The following is a 14,239-nucleotide window of genomic DNA, read 5'->3' as shown; positions in this document are numbered from 1 at the left end:
GCATGGTATATATTAATGCTATTATGACTTTATTTTTTGAAGTAATTGTTAACAAAAGTCAGAGAAAAAATGACATTTACCTCACACAACACGGAGAAATCTGTGCTTTCCAGTCCTTCCTTCTGACCTTAATCTCCCATCATTTCCTCCGTTTTTTGTCACGGGGGAAACGGTGTAGTTGTTTCCCCTGACCCGGTCTTACACTACAGCAAGGTTTTTATTATTTTTTTTTCAACCTTTGAACACTTATATAGTATTACTGCTTAATAATAATAATTTGTATTTTATTTAGTGAGGATGATCATTATTAAAAAATCATAGAAAAAAAGGAAGCGAATATAAGAGAAAAAGCAAGCACAAAAAAACACTGAATATTGTTGTTCTCACTTGTAGTGATATTCTGTCACCTTATGGCTGCAACAAGTAAATGCGATCTAAAGGTATCAGGCAACAACTTGTAGGCTACTGTGGGGGGGCTGGAGCCTATCCCGGCTGTCCATAGGCAGGGAACAGATCGCCAGTCCATCACAGGGCTACACGAGACAAACGGACACGGAGACGCGCTCACATTCACTGAAATGAATTAAGTTTGAAGTTAGTCAAGCCTTATGCTAACCTGTAGCTAGTTAGGAAATTAGCAGCTACTGTCATAACAACAGTAACTCGGATGCAATATAACATGTGAAAACGACGTGTGCATTTAATGTATGTCGATGTAGACAGCCACATTTCGGTAACACATAACTTTGCCTCAGTTGCTAAGTTATTACTGCTATCGCGCTAATGTTATGGTCTGTTGCGTACTTCACTGTGGCTGCACGGCTGCATGGTGTGCTGATCAGAGCATGTGAACGGAGCGGAGCTGCAAAATATAGTTGTAGCATGGAGCCAGTTTTGATGAAATGCGCTCCAGTTCCGCTCCGATACTGCTCACACCACGAGTCTCGGGCATGCAGAAATCCACCCAGAATTGAGCTGTGCTCATCACAGGACTATGGTGGGAAAGCGCCCACAATGGCCTTAACCATGGCCTGAACAGGCTAACGTTATGGTTCCTTAGCTAGCTAAGTTTAGCTCGCCAAAGCTAAGCCGTAGCAGTAATTAAAAGATATTAAGAAAGATACTTGGATGATAAAGTATGTTTTCTTGTTATTTGTTAATAAATAAGAACAAGAAAAAGGCTAAAAAAGACGTGAGCATTTTCCAGTGAATAAAATGAAAATTGTGATCAGAGCTGCTGCTGGTTGACTGTTAGCTCTTCCGGCAGCAGCTAACACCTGTCAAGCACCGCCTGTCCCTCACAAGATAGACATCTGAGTTTGCACTGACTTATGGTGGACCTACATGGATGTATTTATTCTATTTGTGTGTATTGTGATTTGTGAACGTAGTGAAAGTGGCGGGGATGCCACGCCAGATCAACAGAGATGTCTATCAGTGTGATGCTCCAGACAGCTAGCTCTGATCACCTGTATAATCAACGGCTACGAGCGCTATTTATAGTCCTCTCACCCTCTCTCGTTCACAGTGACGGTACCGCGGTCAACACCGCTCTATGATACACAGCAGGGAAAAGGGAGGTGAGTAAGGTGCACAGGTGTTTAGAGCTGTAACAAAATCCGGGTTATCCGGTTTTCAACCCGGATAAATACGTCACCCGGGCAGACCGGATGGTGGCATGCATTTGATCCGCCTTAAAAAAAAAAAAAAAAAAAAAAAAAGATCCGCCCAAGTTGAGCCAGACGGCATTTCATTATGTCAACAAATGGCAGTTACAGCGCTCTTGCACCTTTGTCGTGAGAGAAATGATGAAACCGGAATATATATATATATATATATATATATATATATATATATATATCCCTCTTTAGTTGCCTACTAGTTCAGTCACGAACACACAGTCACAGGCACACACTGAGTGAAACGAAACCTAACTCCCGCCCCGTTTGTCACGAGCCCGTTTGTTGTTGGTTAAGTGAGCCATGCCCCCTACTGATCCGTCCTGATTTGCGATCCGTCCGGACGGGAAGGATCCCCGCTGACTCGTACTGCTCGAACGGATCACTCTGCGAGTCGCGGGTCGCGGCGCATTCGGCTCTGCTCGCTCGCAACTCCTAGTTGTATAAATGAGCCACGCCACCAGCCAATCACAGACTGGTAGTTTTCACAGACTGGTATTTGTGTGATAAATAATAAAAAAATAAAGAGGAAGAATTGTAATAATCATGTTAGAACTGGTGTAGTTGGGTGCTAGCTAGCTAGTCCCGCCCCGTTTGTCACGAGCCCGTTTGTTGTTGGTTAAGTGAGCCATGCCCCCTACTGATCCGTCCTGACTTGCGATCCGTCCGGACGGGACGGATCCCCGCTGACTCGTACTGCTCGAACGATCACTCTGCGAGTCGCGGGTCGCGGCGCACTCGGCTCTATCTCTCTGCTCGCTCGCAAGCTGAGTCGGGCGAATCATGCCGGCTCTGGGTGACTCACGGCCAGTCGAGTCACGCGGCAGAATCGAAACTTAAAAAGATCCGAGTTGGCAGTGATCCGCTACTTGCCCGTCTGACCCGCTGAGTCACTCAGAGCCAGCGATTCAGCGGTCAGACGGGCAAGTAGCGGATCCGTGCCAACTCGGATCTTTTTAAGTTTCGATTCTGCCGGCAGCAAGGATTGTCGACTCGTCAACCCGTCTGCTGAAGCCTCTGTAGCTCGCTACAGGCTCGGTTAGCGTGGCTTCATGCATCTTGTACAGTCGTTGAAAAATAATCATTTCATGTCTGGCTTTCAGATAAAATGGCATTGAATTATTACTTGACAAAAATAAATGAGTGAACTTGTAGCCGTAGGCTGCTCTTTGATTTATCAAAATGAATTGATAAATGGGACAAAAAAAAAAGGCGAGGTACATAGCCACTTAACGGCAGAAAGGTTTTTTTTTTTTTTTTTTTTTAATAAGTGACTCAAGTGATTCAAGTGATCCGTATAACTCGAATCACCTCCTTGAAATGATCCGATCAGCCCGGATCACCCAAAAGATTCGAGTTAAGCATCTCTACAGGTGTTATCACAACGTCATTACAAGTGCATTAAAAACATCTGTAGCCCATTTTGGGGGTAAATTTTCTCTCCCATGAGTCCTTGTTGCATTCCAGCTATGCTGATTGGTTCTGGGCTGGTCACGTGTTTCGTGGACGCCATGTTGGCTCCCAATATTCCTAGTTCATAAAGCGATAATCACAGTGAGCTATATCAGAACACTTCAACTACATTATTAAATTATTATTAGTTGTTATGCCAATATAATGCCAAGCTGCAGTGCACATGGCTGTAGTGTAAGACCGGGTCAGGGGAAACAACTACACCGTTTCCCCCGTGACAAAAAACGGAGGAAATGATGTGAGCTTAAGGTCAGAAGGAAGGACTGGAAAGCGACAGATTTTTCCGTGTTGTGTGAGGTAAATGTAATTGTTTTCTCTGACTTTTATTAACAATTACTTCAAAAATAAAGTCATAATAGCGTTAATATATACCATGCTCTCAAAAACTCCTGACACCGCTTAAGAAATGAATTAAGTTTGAAGTTAGTCTAGCCTTATGCTAACCTGTAGCTAGTTAGAAAATTAGCAGCTACTGTCATAACAACAGTAACTCGGATCCAATATAACACCTACTGTGAAAACGTGTGCATTTAATTCATGTCGATGTAGACAGCCACATTTCGGTAACACATAACTTTGCCTCAGTTACTAAGTTATTACTGCTATCGCGCTAATGTTATGGTCCTTTATTCCCGCGATTGACATCTGACTAAAACCTCATCCTGTACTTGTGAAAACACGTAACTTTGCCTCGGGTACTACCAAGTTATTATTGCTATCGGGCTAATGTTATGGTCCGTTTCCCCTGCAATTTACATCTTACTGAAACTCACGTCCATAGCCTCATCCCATACTGTCAATCGCGTTATCATTTTCTTATGTATTTGGCAAAGAAACTGTAACTTTGTGAAGAATTCAGTAGTTAGTCATGAACATTTTGGATGTATTGAACTTGTGTGTATTTGGCCAATTTAGAAATGAGAGTTTTATTCATCCATGTGTTTGTGAAATAAGAGATGTCTGGTTAAGAATACATGATAACTTATTGATAGCTTTTGTAAATACATTTGCATTTTTCTTTTATCTGCAATTCATTTACTTCCATTAAAAAGTCACTGTCATTTTCCTTTTAGGACCACTTTGATGAAAAACAGTATGAGAGTGGCAGAGCAGATGGCCTGAGGAGACTCGAACCGAATGCTGTCCCAACCAAGTTCATCTTCACACCACCAGAGTGCCCCGACAGGACAGGAGTGCAAAATGCAGCTACAAAGTTAATGTGCCATGTACATAAATATCAATTTATTGGATGTTATAAATTCTTGCTTTATTTTATATGCAGGTATTTATTTCCACTAAAAGTGACAATGCTTTTGGCTAATCAAAATAATAATTGACAGCATTATTATTCATTTTGGTAATGTTTACTAAAGTTTACAATTGCAAACGTGAAGTCTGACCATGACTGATATTATACCATTAAATCTTTCTCACTCTCTGTGCAGTCTGAAAACAATACTGAATTGATAGCGGCCGATTCAACCCATGTCTAGTTAGCTTGCATACACGTTTCCGCATTTAACGAGTGTGTGTGTTCTTTTCTTCTGATTCTTTTTCAGATATTCAAGTTGACCATGACCAGTTCGATCTGATGGACAATGCATGCACTGATAAGGCTGTAAGCGGGGAGACAGCGGGCAGGGAGAATGTCAGCGAGGACACTACAAACTGGGACAAACAACAACTGAACATCTTGAAGATCCAGGTATCCTCACTCCAGCGGGCTCTTGTTAAAGAAATGTCGATGTAGAAAGCCACATTTCGGTAACACATAACTTTGCCTCAGTTACTAAGTTATTACTGCTATCGCTCTAATGTTAGGGTCTGTTGGAGCTATACTATTTTTCTTTTTGAGTAGGCTAATGGTAAATGTAATGGTTAATTTGTTTATTGTTTTCATTATCATTTTGCTCACAATAATTATTGATATTTTGCTAATATTATTGTCTAGTTATTTGTTTAGTTAATTGCTTTGCTTTCTAGGTTTAGTCTTTTTCTTTGATTTATTTACTGATATGATTTGAACACCTGGGGGCAGTAGTGGGCGTAGGCACACCTGTATATAGGTAGGAAGAAGGTGGTAATCTGTGTAGGCACCTGGGTGATGGGCATATGGTTTTTTATCAGTGCGAGAGAGACCATGTTGTTTGCTCAACTCGAATCTTCTGCCTGGAAATTGGACTATGTCTTGCCTGCGTACATTACCTGCCCATGGTGCCTGAAGTGTTTGTTTGATTTGTTTGACAAACGGCCACTACAACAAGTAAAAAACCCGCCAAAGTAATTGGATTAAGGAAAAAAGTCTTCCCAAGAAAAGTCTGCGCTATGGATTAAAGAAAACGCTTTCCTTGTATCTGGATCTTTCGGACATTATTGGAATAGCCTATCCGATGGAAAAACTGGAAGGATTCGCTCAGTCGCCATTCATGGATTGTTTGGTGGCGTGAGGGAGGAAGGCCTTGCCCAGAACAAAGAACTCATGGTATGTGCACTTCTGAACAGTTAAAAAGCCGTATAGGAAAACGGTGAAAATCATCTCATTGAAAAGTTCCTTGGACTTTTAAAACCGACTGCCTTGACTGCTGCGCGCTTTGTTTGATTTACGCGCCAGGCCACGCTCATTCATAAAAAAAATAAGCACGATAAAAAAAGGTCTGCATTTGCAACCTGTGTGGATGAAGAGGATTGCTTGTTTTTAAAAAGGGCATTGTTTAAGATAACATCCCACTTTCTGCTTTTATTCACTGGCGCATTCTGAACTTTATTCAAAACACAAGTTTGTAACAAAATGACTGATACGGAAGCGAAATCCGAAGTGGAAAGGCCTGCATCAAAACGGTCAATTAAATGAACACCTAAAGGAATGTGCTTTTACATAAAGACTTGCCAGGAAAACCGCTCTGCAAAAATGAAACAAGCTAAAAAGTGTATGGATAAAATCCGCGGCCTAATGGAATCAGATGGAAATTCCGATGCTGTGAACGCGCAGCTTGCCTTGTTCATTCAGTACTACGAGGAGGCGCTCAGCATACTACATGATAGTGTTGTGACGTTCGCGAACGAGCCGGTTCTTTTGAACGGCTCTTTGATATGAACGAAGGGAGCCGAGTCGCGGCGGCGCGGGAGCCGTTCTATTTCTCGTTCTTTTTTTTTTTTTGTCATGCGTGTTTCACGCAGCTCCCAGGGGACATCTAGTTGCGGATTCCCCCCACACAGGACAACTACGACTAGGGGGGGTAGGGCGCAGGCAGCTTGCACGTGCCCTTCACATGAGCAGTGAGTGTCTGAGTGAGCACTGACACTTCTGTATGGGGGGGAGGCCTTCGTGCTGCGAAAATAAGCGCCTAAGCGGCGCCACGCCGACACGTGCACACATAGAACGTGAGGGGAAAGTAAAATAGGAATCTAGTCAGACAGTCAGTCACTCATTGCTCGCAGAAAGGGACAGAAAGGGAAGCAGCCAAATTTGTTTCGAAATGAGCCAGAGAAAGAAGAGCAATATTTGGACCCACTTTTCAGCTGAGGGGGATACCAAAGCTAAATGTAACTTATGCAAAAAAAAAACACATCATTCAGGTCAGGATCGACAAATAATTTACATAGGCATTTACGGACGCAGCACCCATCCGTGCAACTGAGCGACGTAAGGACACAAGTGGACAGTGATGATGAATCCTCTGCGTCAACTTCAGCTGCCTCGGAGACAAGTGCCACATCTGCGCCTGGCCAGGCATCATCACCACCACCTCCTCCATCTCCATCGTCACAAGCTCCAGCTCCAAAGAGGAAGCAGACATCCTTGTCGCAATATCTACCCCCTGTTTTGACCCCCCTGAGACAGGAGAGGATCGACGAAGAGCTGGCGAAGATGGTGGCTACTGAATTCCAGCCATTTTCAAAAGTGGAGGACCAAGGCTTTAACCCTCTGGGGTCTAAGGCCTTTTCAGAGACTTTGAGGCAGTTGTCACCACCTTGACATTTTCAAGTATTTCAACTAACTGTAAACATCTATGCAAAAGTGACACATATGGTTGTATTCGGAAAAGCATAACAAAAAACAATATGAGAGTGAAGTGAATGTAATACAAACAAGTTTTATTTAAATTGAGGGGAAACACAACTGTACAAAAAAACAAGTTTTAGAGGTCTTCAAACAGTGCAAGAAAACACACTATAAATATATCTAGCCAAGACTTTTGAAGGTTGAACCTTGTAAACAAAAGTGTTGGCTGCATAAAAGTAAAAAGTGCAGTCAGAAATGTTTTTTTGTTTTCGCACAAACTGTAAAAAAGTAATTGTAACTCCAGTCAGTGTCTCTGTTAGTTGCATACTAATTAGATGGGTGTGTAACACCCCTGATTTCCCCCACCCCCCTGTCACTCTCCATGTGATAATTGTCTGTCACTGGCAGGACATTGCTGCCTTCCCCCACATGCTGGCTGAATGGGGCGTGTTCTCACCTGTGAATAGCCACTCAATCACCTGGTACTTTACATGTGAATAGCGATAGGTGTGACCTCGGAAGCTGCTGCAGTCTGAGGCTATGTACACACGTAGCCGGGTATTTTTAAAACCGAATGTTTCCCCCCCTCCGTTTATAAAATAATTTGTATCCACATTACCTCGTTTTCGAAAAAAACTCCTTCCACACATAACCGAACATCTGCGTTTTCACCTGTCTTGACAACCCAAATGCTTTTGCTGTTTTGCGCAATCTGCCCTCGTCAGCTAAATAATAAAGTGTGCACGCAACTTTTTTGAGCACACTGACAGGTGATCGCATGACAGTGGACTGCCCCTCGATATGAGGACGTAATAATTCCGACAGCGAGAGGACTGAGGACCGAGACATGAGAAATTGTCACGTCATTCCTCTGGGAGTACGACTTGGGCGTGTAAAATCAAGGCAGTAAACAATAACCACCATAGTTCTCAAGGCATCCATGCTTCTTCAGTAAACAAAGGTCGCACTTTAGACTTTAAAGCAGATTTGTTGTTGTTTTGCCGCATATTGTGACGTTCGAAAACGCAAAACTCCGGTTATCTCTGTCTACACGCAACTGCAACGGAGTTTTCAAAAATCTTCACTTTGCCCGGAGATTTTAAAAACATTCGTTTACGATGCGTTTTTATGCGTTTTCATGTGGATGACAGGTCCAAACGTAGAAAAATATATTCGTTTTAGCAGATACCCGGCTACGTGTGGATGGGGCCTGAGACTACAGAAAATCCAAAGATTTCTGTTCACTCTCTTTAAAAAGGGCCAGCTATATAATTTATTTTAAAATATATATATTTGAAAACTAGAAGTTTCAAGGTTTTTAATGGTGTCACTTATATGTTTCAATGACAAAAACTCACAGAATTACAGATGTGTTTTTGGAGATGTGTCAAAAATGCCCACCGGTGGGCTTTAGACCCCAAAGTGTTAAATCCTACTCAAAGGTTCTTAACCCTGCCTACAGTCTTCCGAGTCGGAGGTCCTTAACCCAGAGATGCCAAACTATGTACCAGAGGGAAGCCGCAGCACTGAAAGGGCGAGTGGCAAAAGCGCCGGCTGTCTTTCTAACCACCGACTGTCGGACCTCGCGGACGACGACCGCCTATATGTCAGTGACCTGTTACTTCATCGAGAATTACACCCTATCCTCCTGCCTCCTGGACTGCTTCGAGTTCAGTGACCGGCCCACGGCAGACAACATCGCCAAAAAGCTCATGGATGTGGCAACAGAATGGGAGGTGGATGAAAAGGTGACATGCTGCCTGACCGACAATGCGGCCAACGTTACGAGGGCCATACAGATACCCGGATGGACGCACCTTCCGTGCCTGGCCCATACAATAAACCTTGTGGTTCGCGATGCTCTCAAGACCACTAATTCCATAACTGAGAAGGTGAAGGCCGCAGTCGAGTATTTCCACCGCAGCACAGTGGGTGCGCAAAAACTGAGGGAAACCCAATCCCAAATCAACCTCGAGGAACGGAGGCCAAAGCAGGATTGCGTCACCAGATGGAATTCGACATACTATATGCTGAAGAGCGTCCTGGAGAGTAAAGATGCCATCATCTCCACACTGGCCATCACCAGCGCACCCGTAGACCACCTGTCCCCAGAGGAATGGACTGCTGTGAAAGAGATGTGCGCAATATTGCAGCCCTTTGAAGAGGTGACCGTCGAGCTAAGTGCAGAAAGGTATGCATCTCACCAGTAGATTTCTGTAGGCTACTATGCATGTACTTGATAAAACCGTATATTATAAATATGACAGATATTTGTAACAATGTTAGTATAGGCTATCATTGTTTCAGCTTTAAAACTGTAACTTTAAAGTGATAGTAAACTGATTAAGATTTATTTATTCATTCATTCATGTATTCATTTATTTATTTTTCTCAGGTATTTGACTGCCTCTAAGGTCATAGTCCTGGCCAGGGGACTCCGAAGAGCCACATCTGATTTCCGACAAAGCACAACAACGAAAGCAGCACAAGATATGCTACAGTGTTTGTCCGACAGCATGTCAGCCCAATTTCACAGAATCGAAGCCCATTCCATACTATCTGATGCTGCTGCACTGGACCCACGATTCAAACGAATGGCCTTCCCAGATGGCAGAGTGGCAGATGAAGCCTTTCAGAGGGTGTCAACCGCAGCTGCAAGAGTCAGCAGACCAGCCACCAGCAGCAACCAGCTGAACCAGCTGAAGAAGGAGCGGAAGGAGCAGGAGGTGGTGCTGCATCAATTGTTTGGAGCTATTTCCAAGAAGAAGTAAGGATGGAAACAACTACTCTCTTTTTACCTCTAAATCTAGTCTCAGTCTAATAATATCATAAATGCATTTCGTTTGTACAGGTAGGCTACATACTGCCCACATTGCACATAGCCTATGCAAATCTACTGACACTTCTATTTAGTAATAAAAGTGCCTTTTATTGCTATGTGTGTAATGACAAAAGTTGGATCTAATGTAATATAATATGGTATCCATTGTCATGTCTTCCATCACCCCTATGAGCAGGTGGCTGGAACAGTAGGAGCCAGGAACCCCACTGCAGATGCCATAATGGAGGTGCGAGCCTACCTGGAGGAGCCTCTCCTACCAAGACACGAAGACCCCCTGAAGTGGTGGAAAAGCCGAGCCCCTGTATACCCAAGGCTAAGCAAGTTGATGGCCAAGAAGCTTTGTGTGGTGGCAACATCAGTTCCCTCTGAGAGAATATTCTCCAAGACTGGACAACTGATCTCTGAAAGAAGAAGTCGCCTCAAGCCTAAAAATGTCCAAGCACTCGTCTTTCTTAACGCAAATTTGCCAAGGGTCAAGCCAGAGAAGAAGACAACGTAAGAAAAGTTTTTCACTCTCTCCAGATCTGTGCAACTCTCTGCACCTTTTTTTATTGTATTCTGTAGTTTTATATATTGTTAGGCCTTCTGAAAAGGCCCAATATTTTACACAGTTTATGTTTCTATTGTGTGATACTGTGACATTTTTGCACTTACTGCTGCTGACTTAGTTTTTGTGTTTTTGTTCTTTGCATTCGCCACAGTTAAATATCTTCTATCAAAGTGTGCATTAAATCACATTGTATGTTCTATTTTTGCACTAAAAACTATTCTGAAGAAACATTCAGTGCAGCTGGCTTTGTTTATTTATGAGAGTTTAACTATTCCATGAAAAACAAGTTGGGGTAGCATTACACACTTAAACATCCGTGTACAAGGTAAATCCACAGCATTGATGTCTAGACAGAGGGATGTTGTACCACCTAGTGGAATATTTAGCCTACAATGAATTCAGACCAAAATTCTTTTCAACATAGGCCTACACATGGGGTTATAATCAGTATTTCCAAATAAGTCAGACTCAGATAGAGCCTAATGGTTGATAATGGCTGTGATATCAGATTTAGAGGGAATAGAAAAAAAAAAAAGTGCAACACACAAAAAAATGTGTTGGTCCTAATGACGTTCATTCATTTTTGTGTTCCTCAGTATGGGTTTCCCTGGTTATTTACAATGCGTGCATCGCCATTTACTGGCTACTGGCGCCTCCCAGTGGAAGTCAAGGGAAACTTGGCTTTCTCAGAATTCTATAAAATGGCAATAACAAACGAACCATATTCATTGATCAAATACTGCAACTTAACATCCAAGATTCTACATAGTGTGTTTTCAAGCATGCTACATTTGATTTCAAATGGAGATGGCGTGTTAAAATGACAGTTCTTCTAATATGTATGATTTCTGCAGCATTCCCAAATGTGTGCAGGACTTTGCGTTTGTGGAGTAACCAGAGATGGTCAAATAGGACTAAGAAAATCTTTGGAGTAACCATGGGTACGAGCGGACTTGGACTTGGACTTGGACTCGGACTCGGCAGCAACAACAGCAATGCTCGAGGTGTTAGAAAATAAGGCATCTCAGTGTGGTTCAAAACGGTCAGATGGAATGAACTCTTATTTGGAAAGGAGCAAAGCCCAAAGATCCGTCGGACTAAATCCCCAAGCCAACGTCTTTGTTCCTCATGAAAATGTTCTTGCCGTACCTGATCCTGCACCAGTAGTAAGGCCAAGACAAAGATCTGCTGCGCAAATGAATGCAAAGCTGCCACAAGTAACTCATACTGCTCGCCTCGGACATCAAATGGGAAACAGTTTAAACTCACAAACTCAAACTGGAAACAACAAAATTGATATGGTGAACATTATGCAAAAACAAAATGAAATCACTGCATTGTTAGTTCAGCAAAATGTTGTCATTTATTTATTTGAAAATGGAGTGGAGATGAAGACGAATAATGGCAGCGACTGTTTGCACTTCCTTGAACAGTACACCAGGGGGCATCCAAGGGATCTTGTGCATAGCTGCCAACATCTTCCCACAGATCAAGGCTATCAAAGAGGCAAGAGCCTTCTTGCACAGCACTTTGGAGATGAGCATAAAATTGCATCTGCTTACATGGAAAAAATAATGAACTGGACACCAGTAAAAAGTGAGGATGTAAAAGGATTGCAATCACTCTCTTTATTTCTCAGAGGATGTTCAAACTTAATGGAACAAGTGATGTACATGAGTGAACTGGACATACCTTCTAACATGCGGAGCATAATCCTGAAACTTCCCTACAAATTAAGAGAGAAATGGAGGAATGTGGCATGTGATCTGCTGGAAAGAAGAGGACATAGAGCCCTGTTCATTGATCTTGTGAATTTTATTGAGAAACAAGACCTCAAAGAGATAAATGACAGCTAGCAAGAGAGTGAGAGACGGGGTGGCAGTGTTTCAGGAGAAAGGGTTGGTAGTTTGATCCCCACCTCCTCAAGTTCAGATGTCAAAGTGTCCTTGGGCACGGCACCCAAACTCTGGTGTTGATGTTGTGTTTGTCAGACAACGCTTCGGGGGCCGAGTGGAAATATTGACGGATGTAAAAGATTACGTATGGTTTCTAAAACTTGTGTTCTGTTCTAAGGTGGAATCATCATAGTGCGTAACGGTGTCGTGCTCACCTGGTAGTTATCGCTTTGACTGAGTGGTTGCTGCATGTCAGAGAGAAAGAGGGGGACGCACTGAACTCACCTTTGGAATTTTTTCAGGCAAAAGATAGCACTGTGAGCGAGTGTGTTGTGGAGTGTTACAAACCGGTTTATCTGCAGGACATGGCTTTGTAATTCATTTGGAAACTAGATATAATAGTAAGCATTCTCTTCACTGCTACCTGTGTCATGTCACAGTCATATAAGTACAGGAAGGTGGAACTATCTTACAGGCTAAGTTTCAGGAGGGGGTCCCTCCTTCTGATCCAGGCCTGATTCAAATCAAAGTACTTTATTAATCCTGCGAGGGGAAGTTAAAGGATTCCCCCTCGCAGGATTAATAAAGTGTCCACCTCTGATGTTCCTCCTTTGTGTGAACACATGTCACGCTGGCCTGAGCCTCTGTGGCTTCCTGCGGATGACAAAGAAACAACAACTCTGACACCAACGGAGGACAAAGTGGAACACCTGAGCTACCGCAGGTAACGTATTGTGCAAAACAGGTGAGTGCATGATTCCGTCTGACTAATGAACGAAATCTACAGAAATGAATGTGTGCTAGCTCACACATGTTGAGTACTTGTGCAGTTTTTCCTTCCTTTTCCTGCTGTGTTTTACCGAGGTGATCATAGATGAGAGAAGACTCCAGCGCAGGTCCGAAGGAGAGAGACTGTGGACCCGACATTGCCGTTATGCACCCAGGGTTTCCGTGACGACGAGGAGCTCCCAGCCGGATGAGAGAAGCTGATGTTAAAAAAAAAAAGCAATAAAGGAGGACTTGGGGTAGGTCCTTTTTAGTGTCACAAAGTCGTGATCAGTTAAAAGGCCCATTATATACTGCAGTTAGATGATATTAGCTGATATTATAGAAAAAAGTAAAGAAACAAGCTGCTATTTTAAAAACAAAAGATGACAAATTGTCACAAAGTTATGCTTAAGCTTAAATCAGGACTTTCTTTCTGTCTTCCTTGTAGCACCTCACAGTGGACATGGACCAGTCCCAGGAAGCTCCAGCTGCACGGCCGTCCCCTGAACACACTCCAGCACCAAATCTGCTCACAGACGGCCCCAGCTGAAACGATGAAAAGCATCCCACACCGAGCCGTACAGATGAAGCCGTCTTCGTGTGTGAAGCTCCTCACAGACACAAGGAGAAGAAGATCTGCTCACCTACACCTGCAGAAATAACAGTCGAGACGAGACGCAGATAATTGGGACTGAAAGACAACCAGTGGGACAGTGTTGTTCTTTAAAGACATTATTCGTAAATGATGTATTTAAAACAAAATGTTTGCATTTACATTTTACATGCTGCTTTGGTGCTGGAAGCAATAAAAATGAACAGTTTTTACACTTACCCTCTCCTCTGCTGAATGAAACACGAAACAACAACTTTGCCTCAGAGAACGACCATCTTCTGATGCAACACTCTTAAAAGCAGACCCTACAAAGCTTTCTGCAGTCTGTGTCAGACACATAAGGAATGTTTTACTCATCTGAATTCTAAATGATCAGCTATAACATTTGATTTAGTCTTTCTTTGACTAATATCCAC

This window comes from Odontesthes bonariensis, chromosome 15, assembly GCF_027942865.1.
Source record: "Odontesthes bonariensis isolate fOdoBon6 chromosome 15, fOdoBon6.hap1, whole genome shotgun sequence".
In the NCBI taxonomy this organism is placed as follows: Eukaryota; Metazoa; Chordata; class Actinopteri; order Atheriniformes; family Atherinopsidae; genus Odontesthes; species Odontesthes bonariensis.
Note: the sequence above shows the minus strand (reverse complement) of the source record.